This window comes from Pelobates fuscus, chromosome 3, assembly GCF_036172605.1.
Source record: "Pelobates fuscus isolate aPelFus1 chromosome 3, aPelFus1.pri, whole genome shotgun sequence".
In the NCBI taxonomy this organism is placed as follows: domain Eukaryota; kingdom Metazoa; phylum Chordata; class Amphibia; order Anura; family Pelobatidae; genus Pelobates; species Pelobates fuscus.
The window spans coordinates 159,325,555-159,346,013 of record NC_086319.1 but is presented as its reverse complement, the minus strand read 5'-3'; the positions used below and the strand labels follow the sequence as shown (position 1 = coordinate 159,346,013).

Below are 20,459 nucleotides of genomic sequence, written 5' to 3'. Positions count from 1 at the left end.
AGTTTTTTTTAAAACATAAAAAACTTACAATGCACTGTTCCAAATTATTACGCACAGTAGGTTTCAAAACACTTTATAGGTTGTACTGAAAACTGAAAGAACTGAGAACTGAACATTTTAATTTTTTGTGTTTGCAGCATGTTTACTGAAATCAAAAGCTATTTCAATCAAACTTATAACAACATTTTAACTTTTTAAACATTTTAACAGGTCACGTTACATTTTAATATAGGACCCCTTATTTGATAGCAGTAGGCATGTGCATGGGGAACATTTTTGGTTCGGTTCGGCATTCCGAAATTCGGGACTTTCGCAATTTGGGACTTCGGCAATTCGACACTTCAACACTTCGGAACTTCGGCAACTTGGGTGCTTCGACACTTCGGAATTTCGGAACTTCGGCATTTCGGAATTTCGGGACTTCGGCACTTCGGGGCTTCTCTTGCAGCCGCTTAGTAGATAACTCCCTAATTCCCACGGTATTAGGGGGTTATCTACCAAACGGCTGACAGACCTATATTGGTTTTTCAGCCAAATTTACTAATACTAAGTAAGAATGACTTAGTATTAGTACATTTTGCCCCTACTCGCTATACCGCGAGTAGGGGTATGTCTAGTAAACAGTGAGCAGCCTATGGCTGCCTAATGTAATTTGACTCATAACACTCTGATTGGTTACTTAATCCACCAAGCAGAGTGTTGTTATGACCAATACCACAACTAATATAAGGTAACAGACAAAGAAATCTATTATACTAATTAAATGCCGGGCTGCATCACATACAGGGGAGCGACTTGCTAATACTTAGAAATACAAATTGGTATGTGAGCGCTCCAAAAATAAAATATAATAAAATAGTGACCACAAAGGCACTGTACCTCAATTAAAAAAATATATAGAGCCTGATAATAAACCAGGGTTAATATAAATTAATAAGAAAGTGGCATTAATAAGCTTGCCATGTGTATTTATTGGACATAGACACAATGTGAAAGCAACAAATTCATACCACAAAAATACATATATATCTCGGAGTCCAGAGCAAATGTCAGAAAAATAAAAGTTAGACACAGTGTGGGGCCCCCTAAACACTGGTAACTAGGCTGCTGGTGAAAAATGTGCACATATAGATGAATATTTAAAATATGAAAAAAATTATAATGGATTGAGAAAAAGGTAGAATGATCCCCCAGCTCCTGCACTATCCCTGTCGGGGGGAGCTCATAAACCAACCAGGCTATCGGGTCTGGGCTAAGGGGGCAGCAATGGTGAAAACCCAGAGTACAAAGAATATGTAAATACTCTGGGGATCAGCCAGAGCAACTTACCCTGTTCGCCCGACCTCCGAGCGAGGTGAAGGGAGCACGCCAACCCCTCAACACGAGATGTAGACGGGTAAATGATCCGGTTACGACAGCTACCATAAGTCACAGCCGGACCGCAAATGAAGGTCCGGAACGGAGGTACAGCGCAAAAAAATTAGGTGAAAGACTGTCTACGCGTTTCGTCCTTGCTAGAGGACTTTCTCAAGACAACGTCCAGCTATCACCAAAACGGGTATATGTACCCTCTCTTAAAGTGGTCACAATTAATCAATTACCTAAGAACAAATTGAGTAAAACAATTTAATTAAAGCAACAGAAATCCAAGTACTAATATACAATCAAATATAAAAAACGTGATATAAAGAAATGATAAGAAATTAAACATATATATAAAAATATATATAAGAATTATAAGAATACACAAATGCTCACATTTATGCAAATGGGGACTACCTCCACCCCCTTTTTTTTTTTTATAAAAACAAATATAACCCCTAAAATTGGAAAATATAATTACTACAAGAATAAGAGTGTTGTTATGAGTCAAATTACACAGCATGGGAAAATTCCAAAGAACTTTCCCACACTGTGTAAAATGACACAGAGCACTATGATTGGTGGATTTCAAGCTAACCAATCAGAGTGCTGTGACAGGTAAATGTAGAGACTTACCTGTCAGTCTCTTCATTTACCTATCAGAGCATTCTGATTGGATGGCTTAAACCCACCGCCTAATTGCAGGGCGGGGCAAGGCTTTATAAGCCTTCCCCCGACCTGCAGAGCTCAGTCTGCGCTGAGCCCTCCATGGGTGAAGATGGATTTTTTTTTTTTAAATTGCGTCGGTTATTATGGATTTTTATTTGGCCTTTTTTGGGGCTGAAAAAATAAGATTTTAGAAGAAAGAAAACATCGAATGGTAAGTTTTATTTTTTTTACAGATACTTAGTTAAAGGTCCCCCCCTCATTATTTTTAGGGTGTTATTTAGGGCCCCCACCCGCGGCTCAGGGGTGGGGGCCAGGGGGGAGGACATTAGGTCCCACCTTATTAGTATTTAGGGCCCCCACCCCCCACTCAGGGGTGGGGGCCAGGGGGGAGGACATTAGGTCCCCCCTTATTAGTATTGAGGCCCCCCACCCCCTCCTCAGGCATGGGGGCCAGGGTGGAGGACCTTAGGTCCCCCCCTTATTAGTATTTAGGGGCCCCACCCGCTGCTCAGGGGTGGGGGCCCGGGGGGAGGACATTAGGTCCCCCCTTATTCCAATTGAGGGCCCCCACCCACCGCTCAGGGGTGGGGCCAGGGGGGAGGACATTAGGTCCCCCCTTATTAGTATTAAGGGCCCCCACCCGCCGCTCAGGGGTGGGGGCCAGGGTGGAGGACCTTAGGTCCCCCCCTTATTAGTATTTAGGGGCCCCACCCGCCGCTCAGGGGTGGGGGACAGGGGGGAGGACATTAGGTCCCCCCCTTATTCCAATTTAGGGTCCCCACCTGCCGCTCAGGGGTGGGGCCAGGGGGGAGGACATTAGGTCCCCCCCTTATTAGTATTAAGGGCCCCCACCCACCGCTCAGGGGTGGGGGCCAGAGGGGAGGATATTAGGTCCCCTCCCCTTATTAGTATTTAGGGCCCCACCCACCGCTCAGGGGTGGGGACCTGGAGGTAGACATTAGGTCCCCCCTCTTATTCCAATTTAGGGCCCCCAACCGCCGCTCAGGGGTGGGGGCCAAGGAGGAGGACATTAGGTCCCCCCTTATTAGTATTTAGGGCCCCCACCCACCGCTCAGGGATGGGGGCCAGGGGGAGGACATTAGGTCCCCCCCTTATTTTAATGTAGGGCCCTCACCCACCACTCAGGGGTGGGGGTCAGGGGGAGGACATTAGGTCCCCCCCTATTAGTATTTAGGGCCCCCACCCACCGCTCAGGGGTGGGGGCCAGGGGGGAGGACATTAGGTCCCCCCTTATCATAATTTAGGGCCCCCACCTACCGCTCAGGGGTGGGGGCCAGGGGGAGGACATTAGGTCCCCCTCCCTTATTCTGATTTAGGGCCCCCACCCACTGCTCAGTGGTGGGGGCCAGGGGGGAGGACATTAGGTCCCCCTCCCTTATTCTGATTTAGGGCCCCCAAATCAGGGGTGGGGGCTGGGGGTGGGGCCCCACCTTTAGTTCAAAAGCCCCCACTCGCGCGTCACGGGTGGGGGCTCGGGAGGGTGGACCTTTTTTTTTTTTTTAACAGTGAGCTCACTGTTTAATAGACATGCCCCTACAATGTAACATTCTTCTTCTTTCACTGGGTAAGTATATTAGTACTTAGGCAATACTGTGCTTCGGAACTTCGGCACTTCGCCACTTTTGAAATTCGGTAATTTTGGAACTTTGGGACTTTGGCTCTTCGGCACTTGGCAATTCGGACATAGTATATTCGGACCGAAACGAATTGCACATGTCTAGATAGCAGCTTCACAAGTCTTGCATCCATTGAACTTGTGAGTTTTTGGACAGTTTCTGCTTGAATTTGTTTGCAAGATGTCAGAATAGCCTCCCACTTTCTCAATAGGATTGAGGTCATGGGAGGATGGAGGCCACACCATGACTTTCTCTCCTTTTATCCCCATAGCAGCCATTATTGCAGAGGTATTCTTTGCAGCATGAGATGGTGCATTATCATGCATGAAGATGAATTTATTACGGAAAGCATAGTTCTTCCTTTTGTACCAGGGAAGAAAGTGGTAGGACAGAAACTCCACATACTTTACAGAGGTCATCTTTACACCTTCGGGGACCCTAAAGGGGCCGACCAGCTCTCTTCCCATGATTTCGGTCCAAAACATGACTCCACCACCGCCTTGCTGATGTCACAGCCTTGTTGGAACAGGGTGGCCGTCCACCAACCATCCACTACTCCATCCATCTGGACCATCCAGGGTTGCACGGCACTCATCAGTGAATAGGACTGTTTGAAAATTAGTCTTCATGTATTTTTATGCCCAATGCAGCCGTTTCTGCTTGTGAGCATTGGTTAGTGGTGGCCAAATAGAAGGTTTATGAACTGTTGCAAGTCTCTGGAGGACTCTACACCTTGATGTCCGTGGGACTCCAGAGGCACCAGCAGCTTCAAATATCTGTTTGCTGCAATGTAATGGTATTTTAGCAGCTGCTCTCTTGATGCATGGATCTGGCAGAAATCTTCCTCAATGTGCCTTTATATGCACGAACCCGTCTGTGCTCTGAATCAGCCACAAATCTCTTAATAGTGCAATGATCACGCTTAAGTTTCCGTGAAATATCTAATGTTTTCATACCTCATCGAAGGCATTGAACTATTTCACTCTTTTCGGCAGCAGAGAGATCCTTTTTCTTCTCCATATTGCATGAAAATGGTGCTCTGCTTAATAATGTGAAACACCCTCCTTTAGTAGTTTTCCTTAAATTGGGCTCACCTGGCAATCTACCTATCACAGGTGTCTGAGATTGTTTTCAGTGATCAAAAGAGCCCTGAGACACAATGCCATCCATGACTTAAACTGAAAAACAAAATATTTAATCTTTGTGACACTTAAATAGAATTTGCATAATAATTTGCAACAGGGTGTATACTAGGCTATGGCCTCAAGCATCCCATATTTTCTGTTTCTTAACCCCTTAAGGACCAAACTTCTGGAATAAAAGGGAATCATGACATGTCACACATGTCATGTGTCCTTAAGGGGTTAAAGAGCATCAATAGCGAACTTTTGGCTTACTGGCAGGAGTATTGGAGGCAGGAGCAGAACCCAGGTAAGAGGTTAAACATTTCTTTATGTAGAAATATATAAACCCATAATTGTATTCACATATTCACCAGTCATATATCTGCACATGATGTCTTTAGTGTTGTTTTGCTACCCTAGGCCTAGTTATGTTCATTCACCCTTACTCCTATTGGGTGTTTTCAATATACTACAAAATGTAATGAACTGACATTTACATGCCAACATTAAGGCAGCATTAGCAGATTTGCAGAACACAATTGTAGTCACTGATTGGCTGTAATTTTTGTATCACATCCCAAAATTTATATATGTAATGTGCAACATTCTATGAGTTTCAATGTTTTGTATGTTTCTAATACATGTATGCTGTAAATGATGAAGGTGTGGGATTTGTAAAATAAAATGTGTATATTGTGTGCATTTTAGTCCTGCAGTCAAAAACATTGCTATTTATTAGATGCCACAACATTTTTAATGCAAGTCAAAACTCATCTCTACTTACTGTCTTCCTGATTGCCTCTAGAGCAGGGCTTCCCAAACTTTAATGGGCCGAGACCCACTTTTCAAAACGGTAATTTTTCGAGACCCACTTGCTTTTTTTTTTTCAATTCTTTATATTTGGTGTGTCGTTGCAATATGTCGTAGTCACAAAATGAACATTTCACATTACATACTTTCTGACATGGGTACAGGTACTGTAGACATTGTATGCCCCTATTGTGTAACTCCTTGTCTCTCGTATGGGTACATTTGCGTATTGACGATACAATTTTTTTTTTTAAACCAATACATTAAAACACAATGATTTAAACTAAAACCACCGTAGAGCATGTCTTTCTCTGTAGTCCTCGTTATCCCTCATTTAGAGTTGCATGTACAGTTTTGTTTGTGAGCTCAAGACACTCGCTTCAACAATGGCCCACTTGCTTTTAATGCAGATTTTAAAACACCATGAACACCATGGCAATCAGCTTTAGAGGCATACAATTGGCAGACCATAGCAATCCGCTTTAGATGCACACAATTGGCACACCGTGGCAATCAGTTATAGAGGCATACTATTGGAACATTATGGCAGCTTTAGATGCATACAATTGGCACACCATGGCAATCAGCTTTAAATGCATACAATTGGCACACCATGGCAATCCGCTTTAGATGCATACAATTGGCATACCATGGCAATTAGCTTTAGATGCATAAAATAGGTACATCATGGCAATCCGTTTTAGATGTATAAACTTGGCACATAATGGCAACTTTAGGTGCATAAAATTGGCACACCATGGCAACAAGCTTTAGAGGCATAAAATTGGCACACCGTGGCAATCGGTTTTAGAGGCTTACACTTGGCACACCATGGCAACCAGCTTTAGAGGCATAAAGTTGGAACATCATGGCAATCAGTTTTAGAGGCATAAAATTGGAACATCATGGCAGCTTTAAATAAATAAATTTGGCACACCATGGCAACAAGCTTTAGAGGCATAAAATTGGCACACCGTGGCAATCGGTTTTAGAGGCTTACACTTGGCACACCATGGCAACCAGCTTTAGAGGCATAAAGTTGGAACATCATGGCAATCAGTTTTAGAGGCATAAAATTGGAACATCATGGCAGCTTTAAATAAATAAATTTGGCACACCATGGCAACAAGCTTTAGAGGCATAAAATTGGCACACCGTGGCAATCGGTTTTAGAGGCTTACACTTGGCACACCATGGCAACCAGCTTTAGAGGCATAAAGTTGGAACATCATGGCAATCAGTTTTAGAGGCATAAAATTGGAACATCATGGCAGCTTTAAATAAATAAATTTGGCACACCATGGCAACAAGCTTTAGAGGCATAAAATTGGCACACCGTGGCAATCGGTTTTAGAGGCTTACACTTGGCACACCATGGCAACCAGCTTTAGATGCATAAATTTGGCATATCATGGCAATCACTTTTAGATGCATAAACTTGGCACATCATGGCAATCAGCTTCAGAGGCATATAATTGGCACACCATGGCAAACAGTTTTAAAAGCATAAAATTGGCACACCATGGCAATCAGCTTTTAGATGCATATAATTGGCACACCTTGGCAATCAGCTTTAGATGCATAAAATTGGCATAACGACAGTTTTAGAGGCATAATTGTGGAGGCAGAAACTTTGCACATCATGGCAATCAGTTTTAGAGACATACAACTGCTTACTCACAGACTCAGAATAAGAAATGCTGTTGTCCTACTCTTTCATCCAGGCACCTCACGTTGATTGTCCCAGTGGTGGAACTAATGTAGAGAGGGCCTTGGGGCAAGTATGTTTTCTGGGCCCCACTTTAGTGCAATTGTGGCCAAAAGGTAGATCTCCATCTGTCAGAAAACTTCAACAAAGCTCTGCCAGATGGGGATCTAGAATTTGCGCATCATTGCAGGGTTACATTTTATATTTGTGAGCAGTATGTTTTTGTATTAAGTATATGTGTGCATGTGTGCATTACCTGTTTGTAATGTTTGCGTCTGAATGCATGGGTGTTTGTATGTAGCGTAGGACTTTAAATGCAGGTGTGCTTTTTGTGTTTAATGTTGGTGTTTGAATGAAGGGGTGTTTGTAGATAATTGTAGTGTTTTAATGTTTGTATGTAATGTTTGCTTTTGATTGCAGTGCATGTGTAGTGGATGCAGTGTGTGTGTGTGTAGTGAATGCAGTGTGTGTATATTGGGTTTATAAAATATACATATACACAATGTGTGTTTGAATGTACGCATTTTTTTTTGTATGGAGTATGTGTGCAGTGTATACACATACACACACACATACAGAGACACACACAGACACGCAAATACACACACTGACACAGCGATACATACAGACATACAATGACACCTAGTTTCCCACACACAGATACACAGACACTCATGTACACAGATACACACTGACACACAATACACACAGACACACAAATACACACACACTGATACAAAAGGATATACAGATACACATACACGCAGTGACAGGAGGTGAAGATGACAGTGACAGTTTGGTAGGGAGTGTGTGTGCTGGTAACAGTGTGAGGGGCAGTGTGAGGGCAGGGGGAGAAAGGGTCACAGTGGGCAGGCAGGGGGAGAAAGGTGGGCAGGCAGTGGGCATGCAGTGGGAGAAAGGGTTACAGTGGGGGCAGGGGGAGAAAAGGCTACAGTGGGGGGGCAGGGAGAGAAGGGGTTACAGTGTGGGAGGGGCAGGGAGTGAAGGGGTTGCAGTGTGGAGGGGGCAGGGAGTGAAGGGGTTACAGCATGGGGGGCAGGGAGTGAAGGGGTTACAGCATGGGGAAGCAGGGAGTGAAGGAGTTACAGCGTGGGGGGAGAAGAGTGAAGGGGTCACAGTGTGGGGGGCAGGGAGTGAAGGGGTTACTGTGTGGGTTCAGGGAGTGAAGGGGTTACAGTTTGGGGAGAGGGGCAGGGAGTGAAGGGGTTACAGTGGGGGAGGGGGGCAGAGAGAGAAGGGGTTACAGTGGGGGGGCAGGGAGAGAAGGGGTTACAGTGGGGGGGGCAGGGAATGAAGGAGTTACAGTGTGTAGGGGGGTAGGGAGTGAAGGGGGTTACAGTGTGTGGGTGGGCAGGGAGTGAAGGGGTTACAGTGTGTGGGTGGGCAGGGAGTGAAGGGGTTACAGTGTGTGGAGGGGCAGGGAGTGAAGGGGTTACATGGAGGGGCAGGGTCTGGGAGCTGTGTCCTACCTGTAATAAATTCCATAGTGGTCCAGTGTCCTTGGTGGTTTGGTGGGTTAACGCTTCAGTCTGCAGCTCCGCCGGGTGCAGAGCTGCAGACCATGTAATAAAAGTCTTGCGAGCTCCCACAGTGTTGCCATCGTAATGCTCTGGGAGCTTGCGAGACTTCTATCTCACGGTCTGCAGCTCTGCACCTGGCAGAGCTGCAGACCGGAGGTGCTGGGCAGACTGATTGGAGGGAGCTCCATACAGGGCAAGCCGCCGGTCCCCCTCCTGATCAGTCTGACTCCCGAGTTCCCGGCGGCCCTGGAGGTGAGGGTCAGCGCGACCCACTGTAGTTGTTCTGGTGAGTATATTCAGTCCCTGCAGGCTTTTTGCTGTAAACACTGTCTTTTTATAGAAGTTGCAGTGTTTACATTACAGCCTAGGGACACCTCCAGTGGCCACTCCTCAGATGGCTACTAGAGGTGCTGCCTGAGTCAGGTTTGCAAAGTGTGCAGCACTAACACTCAGTGTCTTCACCCTCTGCATGGAGACACTGAACTTTCCTTGTAGAGATGCATTGATTCAAGCAGATGCTGATTGGCAAGGGTAGCATTTGGCTCTGCCCCAGCCCACCTCCTTGGCTGTGATCATCAGAATTGGCAATCTCAGCCAATGGGAAATCATTGTTATTGGCTGAGATCATAATTTCTGTTGATGTCAGCCAAGAAGGCAGCTCAGGGGTAGAGCCAGCTTTAGACTAAAATATAGGTAAGATTTTACTATATTTAGGAGGGCCAGGGGTGGGGGGCAGGGGGTTAGATTGTACTTTTAACTCTATAGGGTCAGAAATGCATGTTTGCAGGGGTCAAGTCCTGGGGAATAAAGTGTGGGAACACACCCAAAGTACACCCCCCCTCCCAAAAATAATAATAATATACACTTGTATACACACACACACACACACACACTCAGACACACACAGATATACACACACACACACACACAGATATATACACACACACAGATACACACACACACAGATACACACACTCACAGACACACACACACTCACAGACACACACATTCACACACACACACACACACACTCACAAACACACACATACTCACAGACACACACACACACATACACTCACAGACACACACACACACACACACACATTCATAGACACTCACACACACACACACATACACTCACAAATTATTTTTTTTTTTTAAATTTAAAAATGTCCACCCAGCCTCCATACCTGGAGAGCCTGTCTCCCTGCCAGACACGGCGAGTGAGCGGTGTGCTCTTTGCTCCCTCTCGCCGAGCAGGCTGTCTACTGATGCCGGGAGTCGGAATATGACGTCATATTCTGGCTCCCGGCATCAGCAAACGGCACGCGAGGGAGCAGATCAGAGAGAACACAGCTCCCTCGCCGCGTCTGACAGGGAGACAGGCGCCCGACTGGGGGTCCATCAGATGGCCATTAGGGGGCATTTGGGGCCGGCGTTTTTTGACGTCCCCTGAGTGCCTGCCGGAGCAACGGGAATGGCGTTCCAGCTGTAAAAAAAGTTCAGGAACACCGTTCCCACGTGTTCCTGCAGGACTCGAGCCCTGCATGTTTGTGTTCCTGACCCTATAGTGCTCCTATAAACTATTACATAGTTACATAGTTAGATAGCTGAAAAGAGACTTGCGTCCATCAAGTTCAGCCTTCCTCACACCTGTTTTTTGCTGTTGATCCAAAAGAGAAAAAAAAAAAACAAAAAAAAACCCCAGTTTGAAGCACAATTTTGCAACAAGCTAGGACAAAAAAATCCTTATTGACCCCAGAATGGCAGTCAGATTTATCCTTGAATCAAGCAGTTATTACCCTACATTGAAAGATTATATCCTTGAATATTCTGTCTTTGCAAGTATGCATCTAGTAGCTGTTTGAACATCTGTATGGACTCTGATAAAACCACTTCTTCAGGCAGAGAATTCCACATCCTGATTGTTCTTACAGTAAAAAAACCTTTCCTTTGCCTTAGACGAAATCTTCTTTCTTCCAGTCTAAACGCATGGCCTCGTGTCCTATGTAAAGTCCGGTTTGTGAATAGATTTCCACACAATGGTTTGTATTGGCCCCGAATATATTTGTATAATGTTATCATATCCCCTCTCAGGCGACGTTTTTCTAAACTAAATAGGTTTAAATTTGTTAACCTTTCTTCATAGCTGATATGTTCCATTCCTTTTATTAATTTTGTAGCCCGCCTCTGCACTTTTTCTAGTGCCATGATATCCTTCTTTAGAACAGGTGCCCAAAATTGCACAGCATATTCAATATGTGGTCTTACCAGTGATTTATAGAGAGGCAAAATGATATTCTCGTCCCGAGAATGAATGCCCTTTTTCATGCATGACAATACCTTACTGGCCTTGGCCACTGCTGATTGACATTGCACATTGTTGCATAGTTTGTTGTCTATAACAATTCCCAAGTCCTTTTCGTGTGTTGTTATCCCTAATTCGCTTCCATTAAGGGTATACGTTGCTTGTGTATTCTTTACGCCGAAGTGCATAACTTTGCATTTTTCAACATTAAATTTCATCTGCCATTTGAGTGCCCAGTCCTCCAGTCTATCTAAATCCTTCTGCAGCAAAGTAATATCTTGCTCACATTGTATTATTTTACAAAGTTTTGTGTCATCTGCAAACACTGAAACATGACTTTCAATGCTGTCTTCAAGATCATTTATAAAAATGTTAAATAGAAGGGGTCCCAGAACAGACCCCTGAGGGACACCACTTGCCACCTCTGTCCAGCTTGAAAATTTACCATTAACGACAACTCTTTGTATTCTGTTTTTAAGCCAATGTTCTACCCAAGAACAAGCATTTTCATCGAGACCGATTTCCTTGAGTTTGAACACTAATCTTTTGTGTGGAACTGTATCAAATGCCTTGGCAAAATCCAAATAGATCACATCCACTGCAACACCCTGATCTATACTTCTACTTACTTCTTCGTAGAACGCAATCAAGTTAGTTTGACATGACCTGTGCTTCATAAAACCGTGCTGATTTTTGCTGATAACCATATTCTTCTCAAGGAATTCTTGAATATTATCCCTTAATAACCTTTCAAATATTTTACCAGCCACAGAAGTTAAGCTCACAGGTCTATAATTTCCAGGCAAGGATTTTGAACCCTTTTTGAATATAGGAACCACATCTGCCTTCCTCCAATCCTCCGGAACACTTCCTGAAAGAAAAGAATCTTGAAAGATTAAAAACAGAGGTTCACTTATTTCTACACTTAGTTCCTTAAGTACACGTGGATGGATACCGTCAGGCCCTGGAGCTTTGTTTATATTAACTTTCTTTAGTTGCTGCAGCACATTGTCTTGAGTTAACCAATTACAATTATTCTGCAAGTTTTTAGTAGCAATCATTTGCACATCTATTGCCATGGGTTCTTCTTTAATATATACGGAGGAGAAATAGTTATTTAGAATTCCTGCCTTTTCTTGGTCTTCATTAACTAACACCCCCGTTTCAGTTTTAAGTGTACCTATACTTTCATTTTTGGGTTTTTTGGAATTTATGTACTTAAAAAATGCTTTGGGGTTGGTTTTGCTCTCTTTAGCTATCATTTTTTCATTTTGAAGTTTAGCAAGTTTAATTGCCTTTTTGCACGCATTATTTGCTTTCTTATATCTTTTATAAGATGCATCTGATTTGTCTGATTTAAATGCTTTAAATGCCCTTTTCTTATTTTTAATCTCTTGTTTTACTTCTCTACTAAGCCACATTGGTTTTAATTTGTTTCTTTTATACTTATTTCCCAATGGTACATACTGAGAAATGTACCTTTCTAATATTTGTTGGAAGATGATCCATTTATCCTCAGTGTTCTTTTCACTAAAGAGTTTATGCCAGTCAATATATTGTAAAGCTTCCCTTATCTTATTGAAATTGGCCTTTTTAAAATTATATGTTTTAGTATACCCCATGTGCTTTTGTTTTTTTGAGTTTATTTCAAAGGACACTATATTGTGATCACTATTTCCCAAGTGCTCACCTACTTGAATGTTGGTCAAAAGATCAACGTTGTTTGTTAAAACCAGGTCCAGACAAGCGTCCATTCTAGTTGGTGCTTGTACAAGTTGTGACATGAAGTTGTCATTTAACAAGTTTAAAAACCTAATTCCCTTTGCTGAGCTACTAGTCCCTATGTCCCAATTTATGTCTGGGTAATTAAAATCTCCAATAATTAAAGTGTTACCAAGATTTGCAGCTTTCTCAATTTGCTCAAACAGCTGTTGTTCCTCGTCAATATTAACATTAGGTGGTTTATAACATATCCCAACCAATAATTGGTTTCCCTTCTTTTCCCCCAAGCAGATATTTACCCATAAAGCTTCCACATTTTCCTCATCGCATTCAATTTGCTTAAGATTTGGCTTTAAATCATGGTTGACATACAAACATACCCCACCACCCTTCTTGTTTTTCCTATCCTTCCTAAATAATGTGTACCCATTTAAGTTAACTGCCCAGTCATGTGTCTCATCCCACCATGTTTCAGTTATGCCTATTATATCATATTGTTTAGTGTATGCTAATGCCTCTAGTTCCCCCATTTTGTTATTTAGGCTCCTTGCATTAGTAAGCATACATTTAATATCATGCGTCTCTTGTTTATTTTGTGAATTACCAACATTACATAGCTTCTCTGTTCTGAGCTTGCCCCTCCCCCCGTCTCCACCCTCCTTATACTGTTCTAAAGCCCATCTCCTTTCTGTCCTATCTCCATTTTGTAGATTGCTATGACCCTCCCCCCCTACTACTAGTTTAAAATCTCCTCCAACCTTCTAGCCATCCTATCCCCCAGCACTGCAGACCCCCTTCCGTTTAGGTGCAATCCATCACTACTATATAGGTTGTACCCAATCGCAAAGTCGGCCCAGTGCTCTAAAAACCCAAAACCCTCCTTCCTGCACCAAGACTTCAGCCACGCATTAACCTCTCTAATCTCCCGCTGCCTTTCCACTGTAGCACGTGGCACAGGTAATATCTCAGAGAATACCACCTTGGAGGTCCTTTTCTTGAGTTTGCTACCTAATTCCCTGAAATCATTCTTTAGGACCTTCCATCTTCCTCTTACTTTGTCATTGGTACCAACATGGACCATGACCGCTGGGTCATCCCCAGCCCCTCCCAATAATCCATCCACTCTGTCAGCAACATGCCGGACCCGAGCACCCGGGAGACAGCAAACTGTCCGGTTGAGCCGATCAGAGTGGCAGATTGCCCTATCTGCTCTCCTAATGATAGAGTCCCCTACCACCACAACCTGTCTTGCCTTCCTTACATTTTGATCCCCACCCGTACTAGAGGGGCTGTCACCTCGGCTGTTAGAAGTAACAGCTTCCTCTAATACAGCTACTCCTGAGCTGATGCTCCCAACATCTTCCCTCAAACGGGCAAATCTGCTAGGTTGCACCAAATCAGGACTAGCTAGCCCTTTCCTCTTCCCTCCCCCCCTGCTTCCTCGCCCCACTGTCACCCAGCTACATGCCTGTTCCCCATCTGTCATATCTCCTCCCTCTCCACTACCTGTCCCCACTAAACTCTGCTCAGTCAGCAGCAGACTCCTCTCAAGATTGTCGATCTCCCTCAAAGTTGCGATTTGCTTCTCAAGATCTCCAATCTGAGCTTCCAGAGAAGCCACTCGCACACAACCATCACAGAGGTATGGACCATGGACGGGTACATCCAGGCATCCATACATGCAACAAGATGTGCATTGAGTTAAACTAACAATCTTGCTAACACTCATTTCCCCAGATACAGATAAAAAAAATAAATAAGTAAAAAAAATAAATAAAAAAGAATCTATATATATATAAATAAAAAAAAAAATTAAAAATTACCTTGATAGTTTAAACCCCTAGTTAGTTCCAACTCCTGGTTTTTTAACTCCTACTTGAAAGAGTCTACTTAAAGGGACTCTATAGTCACCATATAAAAGCAAGAAAGACAGGTCCCCCAGCCTTCCTTCTTGCTTTTATATGAACTTTCATTAATTAAAAAAAAAAAATCGGTGTTTTTATATTAAAAACTTACCTCCGTTCCAGCGCCGAGCTCCCCGCTAGGCCGCGCCCCCTTTTTCGTCAAAATGACGAAATCGCGGGGCCCAATGGGACGGCTTCGCGCTGGACCAATCGCGTTCTTCATAGAGCTGCATTGAATGCCGCCCTATGAAGAACCTGAGCGCTTTACCGCGCATGTGCGCGGAATGCGCGTTCGCGAGCTGAGCTGTCTGACTGACAGCTCAGCTCGCTTTCTAAAATTATCAATAAGGGGGGGGACCTACTGTCCCCCCCCGGCCCCCACCCCTGAGCGGCGGGTGGGGGCCCTAAAATTATCAATAAGGGGGGGGACCTACTGTCCCCCCCCGGCCCCCACCCCTGAGCGGCGGGTGGGGGCCCTAAAATTATCAATAAGGGGGGGGACCTACTGTCCCCCCCCGGCCCCCACCCCTGAGCGGCGGGTGGGGGCCCTAAAATTATCAATGAGGGGGGGGACCTACTGTCCCCCCCCCGGCCCCCACCCCTGAGCGGCGGGTGGGGGCCCTAAAATTATCAATGAGGGGGGGGACCTACTGTCCCCCCCGGCCCCCACCCCTGTGCGGCGGGTGGGGGCCCTAAAATTATCAATGAGGGGGGGGACCTACTGTCCCCCCCCCGGCCCCCACCCCTGAGCGGCGGGTGGGGGCCCTACAATTATCAATAAGGGGGGGACGTACTGTCCCCCCCCGGCCCCCACCCCTGTGCGGCGGGTGGGGGCCCTAAAATTATCAATAAGGGGGGGACCTACTGTCCCCCCCCGGCCCCCACCCCTGTGCGGCGGGTGGGGGCCCTAAAATGATCAATAAGGGGGGGACCTACTGTCCCCCCCGGCCCCCACCCCTGAGCGGTGGGTGGGGGCCCTAAATACAAAGGGGGGGGGGACCCTAGTTAACCCTCCCCCCCCCCCCCCCAAAAAAAAATATCTCCCTACCTACCCCCCTCACCCTAAAAATAATGAGGGGGGACCATTAACTAAAAACCTGTAAAAAAGAAAAAATGAGATAAAATCAACTTACCATTCGATGTTTTCTTTCTTCTAAAATCTTCTTTCTTCAGCCCCAAAAAAGGCCAAATAAAAATCCATAATAACCGACGCAATTAAAAAAAAAAAAAAAAAAACCGAGCGCAAAAAAAAATAATCCATCTTCACCCATGGAGGGCTCCGCGCAGACTGAGCTCCGCAGGGTGGGGAAGGCTTATAAAGCCTTGCCCCGCCCTGCAATTAGGCTAAGAACACTCTGATTGGTGGGTTTGAGCCAATCAGAGTGCTCTTTGTCATTTTACAAGCGTGGGAAAGTTTTTTGGAATTTTCCCACGCTTGTAAAATGACACAGAGCACTGTGATTGGATGGATTTCAAGCCATCCAATCACAGTGCTCTGTGTCATTTTACAAGCGTGGGAAAGTTCTTTGGAATTTTCCCACGCTTGTAAAATGACACAGAGCACTGTGATTGGATGGATTTCAAGCCATCCAATCACAGTGCTCTTTGTCATTTTACAAGCGTGGGAAAGTTCTTTGGAATTTCCCCACGCTTGTAAAATGACACAGAGCACTGTGATTGGATGGGTTTCAAGCCATCCAATCACAGTGCTCTGTGTCATTTTACAAGCGTGGGAAAATTCCAAAGAACTTTCCCACGCTTGTAAAATGACACAGAGCACTGTGATTGGATGGCTTGAAATCCATCCAATCACAGTGCTCTGTGTCATTTTACAAGCGTGGGAAAATTCCAAAGAACTTTCCCACGCTTGTAAAATGACAAAGAGCACTCTGATTGGTTTAAACCCACCAATCAGAGTGTTCTTAGCCTAATTGCAGGGCGGGGCAAGGCTTTATAAGCCTTGCCCACCCTGCGGAGCTCAGTCTGCGCGGAGCCCTCCATGGGTGAAGATGGATTATTTTTTTTGCGCTCGGTTTTTTTTTTTTTTAATTGCGTCGGTTATTATGGATTTTTATTTGGCCTTTTTTGGGCTGAAGAAAGAAGATTTTAGAAGAAAGAAAACATCGAATGGTAAGTTTTTTTATCTCTTTTTATTTTTTTACAGGTTTTTAGTTAATGTTCCCCCCCTCATTATTTTTAGGGTGAGGGGGGTAGGTAGGGAGATAATTTTTTTTTGGGGGGGGGGGGGGAGGGTTAACTAGGGTCCCCCCCCCCTTTGTATTTAGGGCCCCCACCCACCGCTCAGGGGTGGGGGCCGGGGGGGACAGTAGGTCCCCCCCTTATTGATAATTTTAGGGCCCCCACCCGCCGCACAGGGGTGGGGGCCGGGGGGGGACAGTAGGTCCCCCCCTTATTGATAATTTTAGGGCCCCCACCCGCCGCACAGGGGTGGGGGCCGGGGGGGACAGTAGGCCCCCCCCCTTATCGATAATTTTAGGGCCCCCACCCACCGCTCAGGGGTGGGGGCCGGGGGGGACAATAGGTCCCCCCCTTGATAATTTTAATTTTAGGGCCCCCACCCGCCGCACAGGGGTGGGGGCCGGGGGGGGGGGGACAGTAGGTCCCCCTTATTGATAATTTTAGGGCCCCCACCCGCCGCACAGGGGTGGGGGCCGGGGGGGGACAGTAGGTCCCCCCCTTATTGGACCTACTGTCCGGGGGGGACAGTAGGTCCCCCCCTTATTGATAATTTTAGGGCCCCCACCCGCCGCACAGGGGTGGGGGCCGGGGGGGGGACAGTAGGTCCCCCCCCTTATTGATAATTTTAGGGCCCCCACCCGCCGCACAGCGGTGGGGGCCGGGGGGGGGGGGAAGGAGAGTAGGTCTCCCCCCCCCCCCCCCCCCCTTCAACCACTATTGTGGACAGTCAGCTCCCTGTGGGTTCGGGCTTCAGCTGTCAGCTGAAGCTGAAGCTGTCAGCTGAAGCCACGCCCGCAGCAGTGCTGACAGGCTATCAGCACACAAAGCGCGTTCACAGTGCTTTGTGTGCTGATAGCCCGACTGATGCATTCACCCAGAATGCATCGGACGAGAGGCCTTTTTAGGGCCTCTGAACTCGGAAGTCCCTCTGGTGGCCGTCTGATTGACTGCAACAAGAGGTGTTCCAAGCTTCCAATGTAAACACTGCATTTTCTCAGAAAATACAGTGCTTACAAGAAAAAGGCTCCGGGTAGCTGTAGCACTCACCTGAACAACCTCATTAAGCTGAAGTTGTTCAGGTGACTATAGTGTCCCTTTAATAGAGTCTGCTTCCAAATAATGTGAGTTAGGGGTGTGCCTTTATAGGGATACAAATCCCACACAGGTGCAATTAATAAACACTCCCCCCAATCAATCAAGCAGCAGCACAAAAGAGGGGGAAAAACCAGAACACCAGGAAAAACAAAAAAAAAAACTTTTTTTTTTTTTCTTTTAAACTTTACAGACTGAACCAATTAAACAAAATAAAATACAAACCACTCTCCACAGTATACAAACCACTCCAAGCAACTCCTGGTTTTTTAACTCCTACTTGAAAGAGTCTACTTAATAGAGTCTGCTTCCAAATAATGTGAGCAAGCTCAGTGAGTTAGGGGTGTGCCTTTATAGGGATACAAATCCCACACAGGTGCAATTAATAAACACTCCCCCCAATCAATCAAGCAGCAGCACAAAAGAGGGGGAAAAACCAGAACACCAGGAAAAACAAAAAAAAACTTTTTTTTTTTTTTTTTTCTTTTAAACTTTACAGACTGAACCAATTAAACAAAATAAAATACAAACCACTCTCCACAGTATACAAACCACTCCAAGCAACTCCTGGTTTTTTAACTCCTACTTGAAAGAGTCTACTTAATAGAGTCTGCTTCCAAATAATGTGAGCAAGCTCAGTGAGTTAGGGGTGTGCCTTTATAGGGATACAAATCCCACACAGGTGCAATTAATAAACACTCCCCCCAATCAATCAAGCAGCAGCACAAAAGAGGGGGAAAAACCAGAACACCAGGAAAAACAAAAAAAAAACTTTTTTTTTTTTTTTCTTTTAAACTTTACAGACTGAACCAATTAAACAAAATAAAATACAAACCACTCTCCACAGTATACAAACCACTCCAAGCAACTCCTGGTTTTTTAACTCCTACTTGAAAGAGTCTACTTAATAGAGTCTGCTTCCAAATAATGTGAGCATAATGTTAGAAATACTATTATTGCGCTATTGTGTTCCATTCATGTGTCTATTATATGTATGTATTGGTGTAATACATGTTTGTATGTACATGTATGTGTGATTAATATATATGTCTAATGTAAAAACTGAAGAATGTCAATTGAATTTGCTAAAAGTTATCTTTTTCATCTCCTTCACATTGATATCGTTCTTCATTTTGTACCATCTTTCTTTTCCCCAGTCTCTATTTACAGTTTCTTTTACCCTGGTCTTTCCTTCTTACCAGTCTCTCTATGGAGCCAGCTGCAAGACTGACAGGTTAGCCAGTAGAGTGGACCTATCACAGTAGGATGGACCTGGAGCTCCATCTACCTCTATGTTAATCCGCCCATGGCAATGGGATACCACAGTATTTAGATATTATCACTCTTCCATTGACTGCTTTCACCCTGGTGGCAAATACTCACACTCAGCCATGATATAATCCTCCCTGGCGATAACATCGCCCTGTCAGCAATGGGAAACTATCTGCCAGCAATGAGATATGATACTCCCTCCAACTATTAGGTCTTCCCCATTCAGCAATGAGATATTCTTATTCAACAATGAAAATCTCCTACCCAACAATAGGAAGCTCCCTCACAGGATCTAGATACTTCCACCCAGCCATGAGTAACTTCCACTAAGAGGTGAGACAGTCACAGTTAGAAATGGGATAATCTTTCCCAGGAATGGGATTCTTCCTCCTAGCAATGAGATACTCCTACCCAGAAATTAGCAATGCTATCACTCCATCTGACCTTGATCACCTTCTAAGTGTGTTTGCAGTTGGTTTGGACATGCACACAGTGAACAATGACTCTACAAAAACAGATCTATTTGACCTGAAATTGTGACTCCAAAAGGGAAAGTAAGTTGCATAGAAAACTAACCAATCCTCGATTCGTGTCTTGACAGCTTGTCTCGGGACTGTGCATTTTGGAAATGAATAGAACTGAGAGGACCTATGCAACAAAATATCACAGAGGGATCTAAATTTCACAATTCTAGACTGTTGGAATTACTCACGATTCAGCGATCAGCGTGTAGTGAGATGATACATCCACATACAACACAGAACTATAAAATAACTTGTGGATTAACAATGGAACATAAGAGGATGAGAAGCTGTTACAGTTTACGATCATGTTACAGTTGTGCTCAAAAGTTTGCATACACTGGCAGAAATTGTGAATTTTGGCATTGATTTTGAAAATATGACTGATCATGCTAAAATGTATTTTATTGAAAGATAGTGATCACGTAAAACCGTTTATTATCACATAGTTTTTTGGCTCCTTTTTAAATCATAATGATAATAAAAATCACTCAAATGGCCATGATCAAAAGTTTATATACCTTTGAAGGTTTGGCCTTGTTACTGACACACAAGGTGGTGACACACACAGGTTAAAATGGCAATTAAAG

General features: G+C 44.7%; 1 protein-coding gene across 7 annotated transcripts in view; it reads left to right on the top strand.

The window, feature by feature from the left end:
• The window catches only part of DGKI (diacylglycerol kinase iota), a 414,076-nt gene that overhangs the window by 193,934 nt on the left and 199,683 nt on the right, over positions 1 to 20,459 (top strand). The gene's annotated exons all lie outside the window — the stretch shown is intronic.